Below are 17,168 nucleotides of genomic sequence, written 5' to 3'. Positions count from 1 at the left end.
TGTTTTTAATTCGGATGCAATTTCTGTGTTTCATCGTTAATATGAAGGTCCAAGGGATACATTAACCCTGAAGTGAAACATCGGAATCTATAACTGGTCTCACAGGAAAGGCTCAAATCACAGACAGGAAGAAGAGTCAGTCTTCTTTAACTTAGGTTGGCATTGTGGCTTTTGTGTTTATTTCCGATGCAATTTCTGTGTTTCATCGAAAATATGAAGGTCCAAGTGATACAGTAAATCAGAGGTGAAGCATCTAAATCTAAAACTGGCCTCCCAGGAAAGGCTGAAATAATAGACAGTAAGAAGATACAGTCTTCTTGTACTTTAGTCGGCATTGTGCCTTTTGTATTTGTGTTCCATCGTCAATATGAAGGTCCAAGGGATACAGTAAACCTGAGGTGAAGCATCAGAAGCTAAAACTGGCCTCACATTAAAGGATCAAATCATAGACAGTAAGATGAGTTAGTCTCCTTGTACTTAAGTAGCCATTGTGCCTTTTGTTATTATTTCCGATTCAATTTCTATGTTTCATCGACAACATGAAGTTCCAAGGGATACAGTAAACCCGAGGTGATGCATCGGAATCTAAAACGAGCCTCACAGGAAAGGCTCAAATCATAGACAGTAAGATAACTCAGTCTTCTCGTACTTAAGTAGGCATTGTGCCTATTGTATTAATTTCCGATGCAATTTCTGTGTTTCATCGTCAATATGAAGGCCCAAGGGATACAGTAAACCTGAAGTGAAGCATCGGAATTTAAAACTGGTCTCACAGGAAATTCTCAAATAACAGACAGTAAGAAGAGTCAGTTTACTTCAACTTAACTCGGCATTGTGCCTTTTGTATCTAATTCCAATGCAATATCTCTTTTTGATCGTCAATATGAAGGTCCAAAGGATACAGTTAACCTGATAAGAAGCATCGGAATCTAAAACTGGCCTCACTGGTAAAGCTCAAATCATAGAAAGCAAGAAGAGTCATTCTTTTTGTATCTAAGTTGGCATTGTGCCTTTGTATTCATTACCGATGCAATTTCTGTGTTTCATCGTCAATATGAAGGTCCAAGGGATACACTAAATCTGAGGTGCAGCATCGGAATCTAAAACTGGCCTCCCAGGAAAGACTCAAATCATAGACAGTAAGAAGATTCAGACTTCTTGTACTTTAGTCGGCATTGTGCCTTTTGTATTTGTGTTTCATCGTCAATATGAAGGTCCAAGTGATACAGTAAACCTGAGGTGAAGCATGGGAACCTAAAACTGGCCTCACATTAAAGGCTCAAATCATAGGCAGTTAGATGAGTTCGGCTTCTTGTAGTTAAGTAGGCATTGTGCCTTTTGTATTTATTTCCGATTCAATTTCTGTGTTTCATCGACAACATGAAGGTCCCAGGGATACAGTGAACCTGAGGTGATGCATCGGAATCTAAAACTAGCCTCACAGGAAAGGCTCAAATCACAGACAGTAAGAAGAGTTATCTTCTTTAACTTAAATCGGCCTTGAGCCTTTTGTATTTAATTCCGTTGCAAGTGTCTGTGTTTCATCGCCAATATGAAGGCCCAATGGATACAGTTAACCTGAAGTGAAGCATCGGAATCTAAAACTGGTCTCACAGGAAAGGCTCAAATCATAGACAGTAAGAAGAGTAAGTCTTCATGTACTTAAGTCGGCATTGTGCCTTTTGTATTTATTTTCAGTAAACCTGAAGTGAAGCATCGTTATCTAAAACTGGTCTCACAGGAACGTCTCAAATCATAGACAGTAAGAAGAGTCAGTCATCTTGTATGTACGTAGGCATTGAGCCTCTTGTACTTATTTCCGGGGCAATTTCAGTGACTCATCGTCAATACGAATGTCCAAGGGATACAGTAAACCTGAGGGGAAGCATCGAAATCCAAAACAGGTCTCACAGGAAAGGCTCAAATCATAGACAGTAAGAATAGTCAGTCTTCTTTAACTTAAGTCGGCATTGTGCCTTTGGTATTTAATTCGGATTCAATTTCTGTGTTTCATCGTCAATATGAAGGTCCAAGGGATACAATAAACCCGAAGTGAAGCAGCGGAATCTAAAACTGGTCTCACAGGAAAGGCTCAATTCACAGACAGGAAGATGAGTCAGTCTTGTTTAACTGAAGTTGGCATTTTGCCTTTTGTGTTCATTTCCGATGCAAATTCTGTGTTTCATCGTCAATATGAAGGTCCAAGGGATACAGTAAACCTGAGGTGAAGCATCGGAACCTAAAACTGGCCTCACAGGAAAGGCTCAAATCATAGACAGTGAGAAGAGTTAGTCTTCTTGTACTTAAGTCGGCATTGTGCCTTTTGTATTTATATCCGATGCAATTTCTGTGTTTCAATGTCAATATGAAGGCCCAAGTGTTACAGTAAACATGATATGAAGCATCGGAATCTAAAACTAGTCTCACAGGAAAAGCTCAAATCTTAGACAGAAAGAACGGTCAGTCTTCTTTAACTTAAGTCGGCATTGTGCCTTTTGTATTTAATTCGGATGCAATATCTGTGGTTCATCGTCAATATGAAGGTCCATGGGATACAATAAACCTGAAGTGAAGCAGCGGAATCTAAAACTGGTCTCACAGGAAAGGCTCAAATCACAGGCAGGAAGAAGAGTCAGTCCTCTTTAACTTAAGTTGGCATTTTGCCTTTTGTGTTTATTTCCGATGCAATTTCTGTGTTTATTAGTCAATATGAAGGTCCAAGGGATACAGTAAACCTAATGTGAAGCATCGGATGCTAAAACTGGTCTCACAGGAAAGGCTCACATCATAGACAGTAGAAACAGTCAGTCCTCTTTAACTTAAGTCGGCATTGTGCCTTTTGTATTTAATTCGGATGCAATTTGTGTGTTTCATCGTCAATATGAAGGCCAAGGCGATACAATAAACCAGAAGTAAAGCATCTGAATCTAAAACTGGTCTCACAGGAAAGGCTCCAATCACAGACAGGAAGAAGAGTCAGTCTTCTTTAACTTAAGTCAGCTTTGCGCCTTTCGTATTTATTTCCGATGGAATATCTGTGATTCATCGTCAGTACGAAGGCGCATGGGATACAGTTAACGTGAAGTGAAGCATCGGAACCCAAAACTGGTCTCCCAGGAAAAGCTCAAATCACAGACAGAAAGAAGAGTCAGTCTTCTTTAACTTAAGTCGGCATTGTGACTTTTGTATTTAATTCCGATGCAATTACTGTGTTTCATCGTCAATATGAAGGTCCACGGGATACAGTAACCTTGAGGTGAAGCATTGTAATCTAAAACTGGCCTCACAGGAAAAGCTCAAATCATAATCAGCAAGAAGAGTCAGTCTTCTTGTACTTAAGTCGACATTGTGCCTATTGTATTTATTTCCGATGAAATTTCTGAGTTTCATCGGCAATATGAATGCCCAAGGGATACAGTAAACCTGAATTGAAGCATCGGAATCTAAAACAGGTCTCACAGGAAAGGCTCAAATCACAGACAGTAAGAAGAGTCAGTCTTCTTTAACTTAAGTCGGCATTGTGCCGTTTGTGTTTAATTACGTTGCCGTTGTCTGTCTTTTATCGGCAATATGAAGGTCCAACGGATACAGTAAACCTGAGGTGAAGCATCGGATTCTAATACTGGACTCACAGGAAAGGCTCCAATATTAGACAGCAAGAAGAGTCGGTTTTGTTGTACTTAAGTCGGCATTGTGCCTTTTGAATTTTTTTTTGATGAATTTCTGTGTTTCATCGTCAATATGAAGGTCCAAGGGATACAGTAAACCTGAGGTGAAGCATCGAAATCTAAAACTGGTCTCACAGGAAAGGCTCAAATTAAAGAAAGTAAGAACAGTCAGTCTTCTTTAACTTAAGTCGGCATTGTGCCTTTTGTTTTTAATTCGGATGCAATTTCTGTGTTTCATCGTTAATATGAAGGTCCAAGGGATACATTAACCCTGAAGTGAAACATCGGAATCTATAACTAGTCTCACAGGAAAGGCTCAAATCACAGACAGGAAGAAGAGTCAGTCTTCTTTAAACTAGGTTGGCATTGTGGCTTTTGTGTTTATTTCCGATGCAATTTCTGTGTTTCATCGTAAATATGAGGGTCCAAGGGATACAGTAAACCTGAGGTGAAGCATCGGAATCTGAAACTGGCGTCACAGGAAAGGCTCAAATCATAGACAGTAAGAAGAGTTAGTCTTCTTGTACGTAAGTCGGCATTGTCCCTATTGTATTTATTTCCGATGCAATATCTGTGTTTCATCGGCAATATGAAGGCCCAAGGGATACAGTAGACCGAAGGTGAAGCATCGCAATCTAAAACAGATCTCACAGGAAAGGCTCTAATCACAGACAGTAAGAAGAGTCAGTCTTCTCTAACTTAAGTCGGCATTGTGCCGTTTGTATTTAATTCCGTTGCAATTGTCTGTGTATCATCGTCAATATGAAGGTCCAACGGATACAGTAAACCTGAGGTGTAGCATCGGAATCTAATACTGGACTCACAGGAGTGTCTCAAATCATAGACAGCAAGAAGAGTCAGTTTTGTTGTACTTAAGTCGGCATTGTGCCTTTTGAATTTATTTGTGATGAATTTCTGTGTTTCGTCGTCAATACAAAGGTCCAAGGGATACAGTAAACCTGAGGTAAAGCATCGAAATCTAAAACTGGTCTCACAGGAAAGGCTCAAATTAAAGACAGTAAGAACAGTCAGTCTTCTTTAACTTAAGTCGTCATTGTGCCTTTTGTTTTTAATTCGGATGTAATTTCTGTGTTTTATCGTCAATATGAAGGACCAAGGGAAGCAGTAGACATGAAGTGAAGTATCGGAATCTAAAACTGGCCTCACAGGAAAGGCTTAAATGATAGACAGTAAGAAGGGTCAGTCTTCTTGTATGTAAGTAGGCATTGTGCCTTGTGTATTTATTTCCGCTGCAATTTCAGTGTTTTATCGTCAATATGAAGGTCCAAGGGATACAGTAAACCTGAGGTGAAGCATCGGAATCTAAAACTGGCCCCACAGGTAAGGCTCAAATCATAGACAGTAGGAAGAATCAGTCTTCTTGTACTTAAGTCGGCATTGTGCCTTTTGTAATTATTTCCGATGCCATGTCTGTGTTTCATCGTCAATATGAAGGTCCAATGGATACAGTTCAACTGAGGTGAAACACCGGACTCTAAAACTGGTCTCACAGCAAAGGCTCAAAACATAGACAGTTAGAAGAGTCAGTCTTCTTGTACTTAAGTCGGCATTGTGACTTTTCTATTTAATTCCGATGCAATTTCTGTGTTTCAGCGAGAATTTGAAAGACCAAGGGATACAGTAAACCTGAAGTGAAGCATGAGATTCTAAAACTGTTCTCACAGGAAAGGCTCCAAACATAGACAGTAAGAAAAGTAGGTCTTCTTGTACTTAAGTCGGCATTGTGCCATTTGTATTTATTTCCAATGGAATTTCTGTGTTTCATCGTCAGTATGAAGGCGCAAGGGATACAGTAAACTTGAAGTGAAGGATCGGAATCTAAAACTGGTCTCACAGGAAAAGCTCAAACCACAGACAGAAAGAAGAGTCAGTCTTCTTTAACTTAAGTCGGCCTTGTGCCTTTTATATTTAATTCCGATGCAATTACTGTGTTTCATCGTCAATATGAAGGTCCAAGGGATACGGTATCCCTGAGGTGAAGCATCGTAATCTAAAACTTGCCTCACAGGAAAGGCTCAAATCATAGACAGTAAGAAGAGTCAGTCTTCTTGTATGTAAGTAGACATTGTGCCTCTTGTATTTATTTCCGGTGCAATTTCAGTGTTTCATCGTCAATATGATGGTCCAAGGGATACAGTAAACCTGAGGTGAAGCATCGGAAAGTAAAACTGGCCTCACAGGAAAGGCTCAAATCATAGACAGTAAGAAGAGTCAGCCTTCTTGTACTTAAGTCGGCATTGTGACTTTTGTATTTAATTCCGATGCAATTTCTGTGTTTCTGCGTGAATTTGAAGGACCAAGGGATACAGTAAACCTGATGTGAAGCATGAGAATCTAAAACTGTTTTCACAGGAAGGGCGCAAAACATAGACAGTAAGGAAAGTCGGTCTTCTTGTACTTAAGTCGGCATTGTGGCATTTGTATTTATTTCCAATGGAATTTCTGTGTTTCATCGTCAGTATGAAGGCGCAAGGGATACAGTAAACTTAAAGTGAAGCATCGGAATCTAAAACTGGTCTCACAGGAATAGCTCAAATCACAGATAGAAAGAAGAGTCAGTCTTCTTTAACTTATGTCGGCCTTGTGCCTTTTGTATTTAATTCCGATGCAATTACTGTGATTCATCGTCAATATGAAGGTCCAAGGGATACGGTAACCCTGAGGTGAAGCATCGTAATCTAAAACTTGCCTCACAGGAAAGGCTCAAATCATAAACAGTAAGAAGAGTCATTCATCTTGTACTTAAGTCGGCATTGTGCCTATTGTATTTATTTCCGACGCGATTTCTGTGTTTCATCGGCAATATGAAGGCCCAAGGTATACAGTAAACCTTGAGGTGAAGCATCGGAATCTAAAACTGGTCTCACAGGAAAGGCTCAAATCACAGACAGTAAGTAGAGTCAGTCTTCTTTAACTTAAGTCGGCATTGTGCCGTTTGTATTTAATTCCGTTGCAATTGTCTGTGTTTCATCGTCAATATGGAGGTCCAAGGGATACAGTAAACCTGAGGTGAAGCATCGTAATCTAAAACTGGCCTCACAGGAAAGGCTCAAATCATAGACAGTAAGATGAGTTAGTCTTCTTGTATTTAAGTCGGCATTGTGCCTTTTGTATTTATTTCCGATGCAATTTCTGTGTTTCAAAGTCAATCTGAAGGCGCAAGGGATACTGTAAACCTGAAATGAAGCATCGGAATCGAAAACTGGTTTCACAGGAGAGGCTCAAATCACAGACAGTAAGAAGAGTTTGTCTTCTTTAACTTAAGTCGGCATTGTGCCTTTTGTATTTAATTCCGTTGCAATTGTCTGTGTTTCATCGTCAATATGATGGTCCAAGGGATACAGTAAACCTGTGGTGAAGCATCGGAATCTAAAACTGGCCTCACAGGAAAGGCTCAAATCATAGACAGTAAGAAGAGTCAGTCTTCTTGTATGTTAGTATGCATTGTGCCTTGTGTATTTTTTTCCGGTGCAATTTCAGTGTTTCATCGCCAATATGAAAGTCCAAGGGTTACAGTTAACCTGAGGTGAAACACCGGACTCTAAAACTGGTCTCACAGAAAAGGCTCAAAATATAGACAGTAAGAAGAGTCAGTCTTCTTATACTTAAGTCGGCGTTGTGACTTTTGTATTTAATTCCGATGCAATTTCTGTTTTTCAACGTGAATTTGAAGGACCAAGGGATACAGTAAACCTGAAGTGAAGCATGAGAATCTAAAACTGTTCTCACAGGATAGGCTCAGAACATAGACAGTAAGAGAAGTCGTTCTTCTTGTACTTAATTAGGCATTGTGCCATTTGTATTTATTTCCAATGGAATTTCTGTGTTTCATCGTCAGTATGAAGGCGCAAGAGATACAGTAATCTTGAAGTGAAGCATCGGAATCTAAAACTGGTCTCACAGGAAAAGCTCAAATCACAGACAGAAAGAAGAGTCAGTGTTCTTTAACTTAAGTCGGCATTGTGCCTTTTGTATTTAATTCCGTAGCAATTGTCTGTGTTTCATCGTGAATATGAAGCTCCAAGGGATACACTAAACTTGATGTGAAACATCGGAATCTAAAACTGGCCTCACAGTAAAGGCTCAAATCATAGACAGTAAGCTATTGAACGCACTGGGTGTGACCGGCTGCAGATAGTAGCACATGTCGGAACGAATGACGCCTGCCGCTTCGGTTCTGAGGCCATCCTTGGTTCCTTCCGGCGGCTGGCTGATTTGGTGAAGACAACCAGCATCGCACGCTGAGTGCAAGTTGAGCTTAATATCTGCAGCATAGTGCCCAGAGTCGATCGCGGTCCTCTGGTTTTGAGCCGTGTGGAGGGTCTAAACCAGAGGCTCAGACGACTCTGCGACTATAATGGTTGCAAATTCATCGACCTCCGTTATTGGGTGGCGGACTGTAGGGCCCCCCTAGACAGGTCAGGCGTGCACTACACACCGGAAGCAGCTACTAGGGTAGCAGAGTACGTGTGGCTTGCACACGGGGGTTTTTTAGGTTAGAGGGACCCCCCCTTGGGCGAAACGATAAAATACCTGACGGCTTACCAGAGAGGACATTATCATCGTTGATAAAGAACATCCGTCCTCAGAGACCAAAAACAGGAAAAGTTAACGTAATATTGGTAAACTGCAGGAGTATCCAGGGCAAGGTTCCTGAATTAGTATCTCTTATTGAAGGAAATAGTGCGCATATAGTATTAGGAACGGAAAGTTGGTTAAAACCGGAAGTGAACAGTAACGAAATCCTAGACACAGAATGGAATATATACCGCAAGGATAGGATAAACGCCAATGGTGGAGGAGTATTTATAGCAGTAAAGAATTCAATAATATCCAGTGAAGTTATTAGCGAATGCGAATGTGAAATAATCTGGGTTAAGTTAAGTATCAAAGGTGGGTCAGATATGATAGTCGGATGCTTCTATAGACCACCTGCATCAGCAACCGTAGTAGTTGAGCGCCTCAGAGAGAACCTGCAGAACGTCGTGAAGAAGTTTTGTGATCATACTATTGTAATAGGGGGAGACTTCAATCTACCAGGTATAGAATGGGATAGTCACACAATCAGAACTGGAGCCAGGGACAGAGACTCTTGTGACATTATCCTGACTGCCTTGTCCGAGAATTACTTCGAGCAGATAGTTAGAGAACCAACTCGTGAAGCTAACGTTTTAGACCTCATAGCAACAAATAGACCGGAACTTTTCGACTCCGTGAATGTAGAAGAGGGTATCAGTGACCATAAGTCAGTGGTTGCATCAATGACTACAAGTGTAATAAGAAATGCCAAGAAAGGAAGGAAAATATATTTGCTTAACAAGAGTGATAGGGCACAAATCGCAGAATATCTGAGTGACCACCGTCAAACGTTCATTTCTGAGGAAGAGGATGTGGAACAAAAATGGAAAAAATTCAGGAACATCGTCCAGTACGCCTTAGATATGTTCGTACCGACTAAGGTCCAAAGCGAGGGGAAAGATCCACCGTGGTATAACAATCATGTACGAAAGGTACTACGGAAACAAAGAAAGCTTCATCATAGGTTTAAGAGTAGTCGAATCATAGCTGATAAGGAAAAGTTGAACGAAGCGAAAAAGAGCGTAAAGAGAGCAATGAGAGAAGCATTCAACGAATTCGAACATAAAACATTGGCAAACAATCTAAACAAGAACCCTAAAAGTTTTGGTCATATGTAAAATCGGTAAGCGGATCTAAATCCCCTATTCAGTCACTCGTTGACCACGATGGCACCGAAACAGAGGACGACCGAAGAAAGGCAGAAATACTGAATTCAGTGTTCCGAAACTGTTTCACTGCGGAAAATCGTAACACGGTCCCTGACTTCAGCCGTCGCACGGACGCCAAAATGGAAAATATTGAAATAAACGATATCGGAATTGAAAAACAACTGCTATCACTTAGTAGCGGAAAAGCATCCGGACCAGACGAGATACCCTTAAGAGTCTACAGTGATTATGCTAAAGAACTTGCCCCCTTTCTATCAGCAATTTATCGTAGATCGCTGGAAGAACGTAAAGTACCTAGCGACTGGAAGAAAGCGCAGGTCGTTCCCATTTTCAAGAAGGGTCATAAATCAGATGCGAATAATTATAGGCCTATTTCGCTTACGTCAGTCTGTTGTAGAATAATGGAACATGTTTTGTGTTCTCGTATTATGACGTTCTTAGATAATACAAATCTCCTTCATCATAACCAACATGGATATCGCAAACAGAGATCATGTGTAACTCAGCTCGCCCTATTTGCCCAAGAAATTCACAGTGCCGTAGACACTGGCGAGCAGATTGATGCCGTATTCCTGGACTTCAGGAAGGCATTTGATACGGTTCCGCACTTACGTTTAGTGAAAAAAATACGAGCTTACGGAATATCGGACCAGGTTTGTGATTGGATTCAGGATTTCCTAGAAGAAAGAACACAACATGTCATTCTTAACGGTTCAAAATCTGCAGATGTAGAGGTAATTTCGGGAGTACCGCAGGGAAGCGTGATAGGACCTTTATTGTTTACAATATACATAAATGACTTAGTTGATAACATCGGTAGCTCCGTGAGGCTATTTGCAGATGACACGGTTGTCTACAAGAAAGTAGCAACATCAGAAGACTCGTACGTACTCCAGGAGGACCTGCAGAGGATTAATGCATGGTGCGACAGCTGGCAGCTTTCCCTAAACGTAGATAAATGTAATATAATGCGCATACATAGGGGCAGAAATCCATTCCAGTACGATTATGCCATAGGTGGTAAATCATTGGAAGCGGTAACGACCGTAAAATACTTAGGAGTTACTATCCGGAGCGATCTGAAGTGGAATGATCACATAAAACAAATAGTGGGAAAAGCAGGCGCCAGGTTGAGATTCATAGGAAGAATTCTAAGAAAATGTGACTCATCGACGAAAGAAGTAGCTTACAAAACGCTTGTTCGTCCGATTCTTGAGTATTGCTCATCAGTATGGGACCCTTACCAGGTTGGGTTAATAGAAGAGATAGACATGATCCAGCGAAAAGCAGCGCGATTCGTCATGGGGACATTTAGTCAGCGAGAGAGCGTTACGGAGATGCTGAACAAGCTCCAGTGGCGGACACTTCAAGAAAGGCGTTACGCAATACGGAGAGGTTTATTATCGAAATTACGAGAGAGCACATTCCGGGAAGAGATGGGCAACATATTACTACCGCCCACATATATCTCGCGTAATGATCACAACGAAAAGATCCGAGAAATTAGAGGAAATACGGAGACTTACAAGCAGACGTCCTTCCCACGCACAATTCGTGAATGGAACAGGGAAGGGGGGATCAGATAGTGGTACAATAAGTACCCTCCGCCACACACCGTAAGGTGGCTCGCGGAGTATAGATGTAGATGTAGATGTAGATGTAAGAAGAGTCAGTCTTTTTGTATGTAAGTAGGCAATGTGCCTCTTGTAATTATTTCCGGTGCAATTTTAGTGTTTCATTGTCAATGTGAAGGTCAAAGGGATACAATAAACATGAGGTGAAGCATCGGAACCTAAAACAGGCCTCACAGGAAAGGCTCAAATCATAGACATTAAGAAGAGTTAGTCTCCTTGTACTTAAGTCGGCATTGTGCCTTTTGTATTTATTTCCGATGCATGTTGTGTGTTTCAAAGTCAATGTGAAGGCCCAAGGGATACAGCAAACCTTAAATGAAGCATCGGAATCTAAAACTGGTCTCACCGGAAAGGCTCAAATCACAGACAGTAAGAGGAGTTAGTCTTCTTTTACTTAAGTCGGCATTGTGCCATTTGTATTTATTTCCGATGCCATTTCTGTGTTTCATCGTCAATATGAAGGTCCAAGGGATACAGTAAACCTGATGTGAAGCATCGGAACCTAAAACAGGCCTCACAGGAAAGGCTCAAATCATAGACAGTAAGAAGAGTCTTCTTGTACTTAAGTCGGCATTGTGACTTTTGTATTTATTTCCGATGCAATATCTGTTAATCATCGTCAATATGTAGGTCGGAGGGATACAGTAAACCTGAGGTGAAGCATCAGAATCTTAAACTGGTCTCACAGAAAGGGCTCAAATTAATGACAGTAAGAAGTCTCAGTCTTCTTGTACTTAAGTCGGCATTGTGCCTTTTGTATTTATTTCCGATGCAATTTCTGTGTTTCATCGTCAATATGAAAACCCAAGGGATACAGTAAACGTGAAGTGAAGCATCGGAATCTAAAACTGGTCACACAGGAAAGGCTCAAATCACAGACAGTAAGAAGAGTCAGTCTTCCTTAACTTAAGTCGGCATTGTGCCTTTTGTATTTAATTCCGTTGCAATTGCCTGTGTTTCATCGTCAATTTGAAGGTCCAAGGGATGCAGTAAACCTGAGGTGTAGCATCGGAATCTAATACTGGCCTCACAGGAAAGGCCCATAGCATAGACAGTAAGAAGAGTAAGTCTTCTTTAACGTAAGTCGGCATTGTGCCTATTGTATTTAATTCCGTTGTAATTGTCTGTGTTTCATCGTCAATATGAAGGTACAAGGGATACAGTAAACCTGAGGTGAAGCATCGGAATCTAAAACTGCTCTCTACGGAAAGGCTCAAATCACAGACAGTAAGAGGAGTTAGTCTTCTTTTACTTAAGTCGGCATTGTGCCTTTTGTATTTATTTCCGATGCCATTTCTGTGTTTCATCGTCAATATGAAGGTCCAAAGGATACAGTAAAACTGATGTGAAGCATCGGAATTTAAAACAGGCCTCACAGGAAAGGCTCAAATCATAGACAGTAAGAAGAGTCTTCTTGTACTTAAGTAGGCATTGTGACTTTTGTATTTATTTCCGATGCAATATCTGTTATTCATCGTCAATATGTAGGTCGGAGGGATACAGTAAACCTGAGGTGAAGCATCAGAATCTAAAACTGGTCTCACAGAAAGGGCTCAAATTAATGACAGTAAGAAGTCTCAGTCTTCTTGTACTTAAGTCGGCATTGTGCCTTTTGTAATTATTTCCGATGCAATTTCTGTGTTTCAAAGTCTATATGAGGTCCCAAGGGATACAGTGAACCTGAAGTGAAGCATCGGAATCTAAAACCGGTCTCACATTAAAGGCTCAAATCACAGACAGTAACAAGAGTTAGTCTTCTTTAACTTAAGTCGGCATTGTGCCTTTTGTATTTAATTCCGTAGAAATTGTCTGTGTTTCATCGTCAATATGAAGGTCCAAGGGAAACACTAAACCTGAGGTGAAGCATCGGAATCAAAAACTGGCCTCACAGGAAAGGCTCAAATCATAGACAGTATGAAGAGTCAGCCTTCTAATACTTAAGTCGGCATTGTGCCTTTCGTATTTATTTCCGATGCCATTTCTGTGTTTCATCGTCAATATGAAGGTCCAATGGATACAGTAAACCAGAGGTGAAGCATCGAAATCTAAAACTGGTCTCACAGGAAAGGCTCAAATCATAGACAGTAAGAAGAGTCAGTCTTCTTGTATGTAAGTAGGCATTGTGCCTTTTGTATTTATTTCCGATGCCATTTCTGTAACTCATCGTCAATATGAAGGTCCAATGGATACAGTAAACCTGAGATGAAGCATCGTAATCTGAAGCTGGCCTCACAGGAAAGGCTCAAATCATAGACACTAAGAAGAGTCATCTTCGTTAACTTAAGTCGGCATTGTGGCTTTTGTATTTAATTCGGATGCATTTCTGTGTTTCATCGTCAATATGAAGGTCCAAGGGATACATTAAATCTGAAGTGAAGCATCGGAACCTAAAACTGGCCTCAAAGGAGAGGCTCAAATCATAGACATTAAGAAGAGTTAGTCTTCTTCTACTTAAGTCGGCATTGTGCCTTTTGTATTTATTTCCAATGCAATTTCTGTTTTTCAAAGTCAATATGAAGGCCCAAGGGATACAGTAAACCTGAAGTGAAAATCGGAATCTAAAACTGGTCCCACAGGAAAGGCTCAAATCACAGACAGTAAGAAGAGTTAGTCTTCTTGAACTTAATTCGGCATTGTGCCTTTTGTATTTAATTCCGTAGAAATTGTCTGTGTGTCATCGTGAATATGAAGCTCCAAGGGATACACTAAACCTGACGTGAAGCATCGGAATCTAAAACTGGCCTCACAGTAAAGGCTCAAATCATAGACAGTAAGAAGAGTCAGTCTTTTGTATGTGAGTAGGCATTGTGCCTCTTGTAATTATTTCATGTGCAATTTCAGTGTTTCATCGTCAATATGATGGTCCAAGGGATACACTAAACCTGAGGTGAAGCATCGGAACCTAAAACAGGCCTCACAGTAAAGGTTCAAATCATAGACAGTAAGAAGAGTCAGCCTTCTTGTACTTAAGTCGGAATTGTGCCTTTTTTATTTATTTCCGATGCCATTTCTGCGTTTCACCGTCAGTATGAAGGCGCAAGGGATACAGCAAACCTGAGGTGAAGCATCGAAATCTAAAACTGGTCTCACAGCAAAAGCTCAAATCACAGACAGAAAGAAGAGTCAGTCTTCTTTAACTTAAGTCGACATTGTGCCTTTTGTATTTAATTCCGATGCAATTACTGTGTTTCATCGCCAATATGAATGTCCAAGGGATACAGTAACCCTGAGGTGAAGCAACGTAATATAAAACTGGCCTCACAGGAAAGGCTCAAATCATAAACTGTAAGAAGAGCCAGTCATCTAGTACTTAAGTCAGCATTGTGCCTATTGTATTTATTTCCGACGCAATTTCTGTGTTTCATCGCCAATATGAAGGCGTAATGGATACAGTAAACCTAAGGTGAAGCATCGGAATCTAATACTGGCCTCACAGGAAAGGCTCGAATCATAGCCAGTAAGAGGGGTCAGTCTTCTTGTATTTAAGTAGGCATTGTGCCTTTTGTATTTATTTCCGATCTAATATCTGTGTTTCATCGTCAATAAGAACTTCCAAGGGATACACTAAACCTGATGTGGAGCATCAGAATCTAAGACTGGCCTCACAGGAAATGCTCAAATCTTAGACAGTATGAAGAGTCAGTCTTCTAGTTAGTAAGTAGGCATTGTGCCACTTGTATTTATTTCCGGTGTAATTTCAGTGTTTCATCGTCAATATGAAGGTCCAAGGGATACACTAAACCTGAGGTGAAGCATCGGAATCCAAAACTGGCCTCACAGGAAAGGCTCAAATCATAGACAGTATGAAGGGACAGCCTTCTTGTACTTAAGTCGGCATTGTGCCTTTTGTATGTATTATCGATGCCATTTCTGTGTTTCATCGTCAATATGAAGGTCCAATGGGTACAGTAAACCTGAGGTGAAGCATCGAAATCTAAAACTGGTCTCACAGGAAAGGCTCAAATCATAGACAGTAAGAAGAGTCAGTCTTCTCTAACTTAAGTTGGCATTTTGCCTTTTGTGTTTATTTCCGATGGAATTTCTGTGTTTCATCGTCAGTATGAAGGTCCAAGGGATACAGTAAACCTGAGGTGAAGCATCGGAACCTAAAACAGGAATCACAGGAAAGGCTCAAATCATAGACATTAAGAAGAGTTAGTATTCTTGTACTTAAGTCGGCATTGTGACTTTTGTACTTATTTCCAATGCATTTTGTGTGTTTCAAAGTCAATATGAAGGACCAAGGTATACAGTAAACCTGAAATGAAGTATCGGAATCTAAAACTTTTCTCACACGAAGGCTCAAATCATAAACAGTAAGAAGAGTCAGTCTTCGTTAACTTAAATCGGCATTGTGCCTCTTGTATTTATTTCCGATGCAATTTCTGTGTTTCATCGTCAATATGAAGGCCCAAGATATACAGTAGAGCTAAAGTGAAGCATCGGAATCTAAAACTGGTCTCACAGGAAAGCCTCAAATCACAGACAGTAAGAGGAGCTAGTCTCCTTTAACTTAAATCGGCATTGTGTTTTTTGTATTTAATTCCATTGCAATTGATTGTGTTTCAACGTCAATATGATGGTCCAAGGGATACAGTAAATCTGAGGTGAAGCATCGGAATCTAATACTGGCCTCACAGGAAAGGCTCAAATCATAGACAGTAAGAAGAGTCAGCCTTCCATTACTTAAGTCGGCATTGTGCCTTTTGAATTTATTTCCGATGTCATTTCTGTGTTTCATCGTCAATATGAAGGTCCAGTGGATACAGTAAACCTGAGGTGAAGCATCGAAATCTAAAACTGGTCTCACAGGAAAGGCTCACATCATAGACAGTAAGAAGAGCCAGTCTTCGTTAACTTAAGTCGGCATTGTGCCGTTTGTATTTAATTCGGATGCAATTTCTGTGTTTCATCGTCAATATGAAGGTCCAAGGGATACAGTAAACCTGAGGTGAAGCATCGGAACCTAAAACAGGCCTCACAGGAAAGGCTCAAATCATAGACAGTAAGAAGAGTCTTCTTGTACTTAAGTCGGCATTGTGACTTTTGTATGTATTTCTGATGCAATTTCTGTGTTTCAAAGTCAATATGAAGGCCCAAGGAATTCAGTAAACCTGAGGTGAAGCTTCGGAATCTAAAACTGGCCTCACAGGAAGGGCTCAAATCATAGACAGTAAGAAGAGTTAGTCTTCTTGTACTTAAGTTGGCATTGTGCCTTTTGTAATTCTTTCCGGTGCAATTTCTGTGTTTCAAAGTCAATATGAAGTCCCAAGGGATACAGTGAACCTGAAGTGAAGCATCGGAACCTAAAACTGGCCTCAGAGGAAAGGCTCAAATCATAGACATTAAGAAGAGTTAGTCTTCTTCTACTTAAGTCGGCATTGTGCCTTTTGCATTTATTTCCAATGCAATTTCTGTTTTTCAAAGTCAATATGAAGGCCCAAGGGATACAGTAAACCTGAAGTGAAAAATCGGAATCCAAAACTGGTCCCACAGGAAAGGCTCAAATCACAGACAGTAAGAAGAGTTAGTCTTCTTTAACTTAATTCGGCATTGTGCCTTTTGTATTAAATTCCGTAGAAATAGTCTGTGTGTCATCGTGAATATTAAGCTCCAAGGGATACACTAAACCTGACGTGAAGCATCGGAATCTAAAACTGGCCTCACAGTAAAGGCTCAAATCATAGACAGTAAGAAGAGTCAGTCCTTTGTATGTAAGTAGGCATTGTGCCTCTTGTAATTATTTCATGTGCAATTTCAGTGTTTCATCGTCAATATGATGGTCCAAGGGATACACTAAACCTGAGGTGAAGCATCGGAACCTAAAACAGGCCTCACAGTAAGGGCTCAAATCATAGACAGTAAGAAGAGTCAGCCTTCTTGTACTTAAGTCGGAATTGTGCCTTTTTTTTTATTTCCGATGCCATTTCTGCGTTTCACCGTCAGTATGAAGGCGCAAGGGATACAGTAAACCTGAGGTGAAGCATCGAAATCTAAAACTGGTCTCACAGGAAAAGCTCAAATCACAGACAGAGAGAAGAGTCAGTCTTCTTTAACTTAAGTCGACATTGTGCCTTTTGTATTTAATTCCGATGCAA

This window comes from Schistocerca piceifrons, chromosome 5 (genome assembly GCF_021461385.2).
Source record: "Schistocerca piceifrons isolate TAMUIC-IGC-003096 chromosome 5, iqSchPice1.1, whole genome shotgun sequence".
In the NCBI taxonomy this organism is placed as follows: domain Eukaryota; kingdom Metazoa; phylum Arthropoda; class Insecta; order Orthoptera; family Acrididae; genus Schistocerca; species Schistocerca piceifrons.
The sequence above is the reverse complement of the archived record's forward strand: the minus strand, read 5'-3'. Positions refer to the sequence as shown.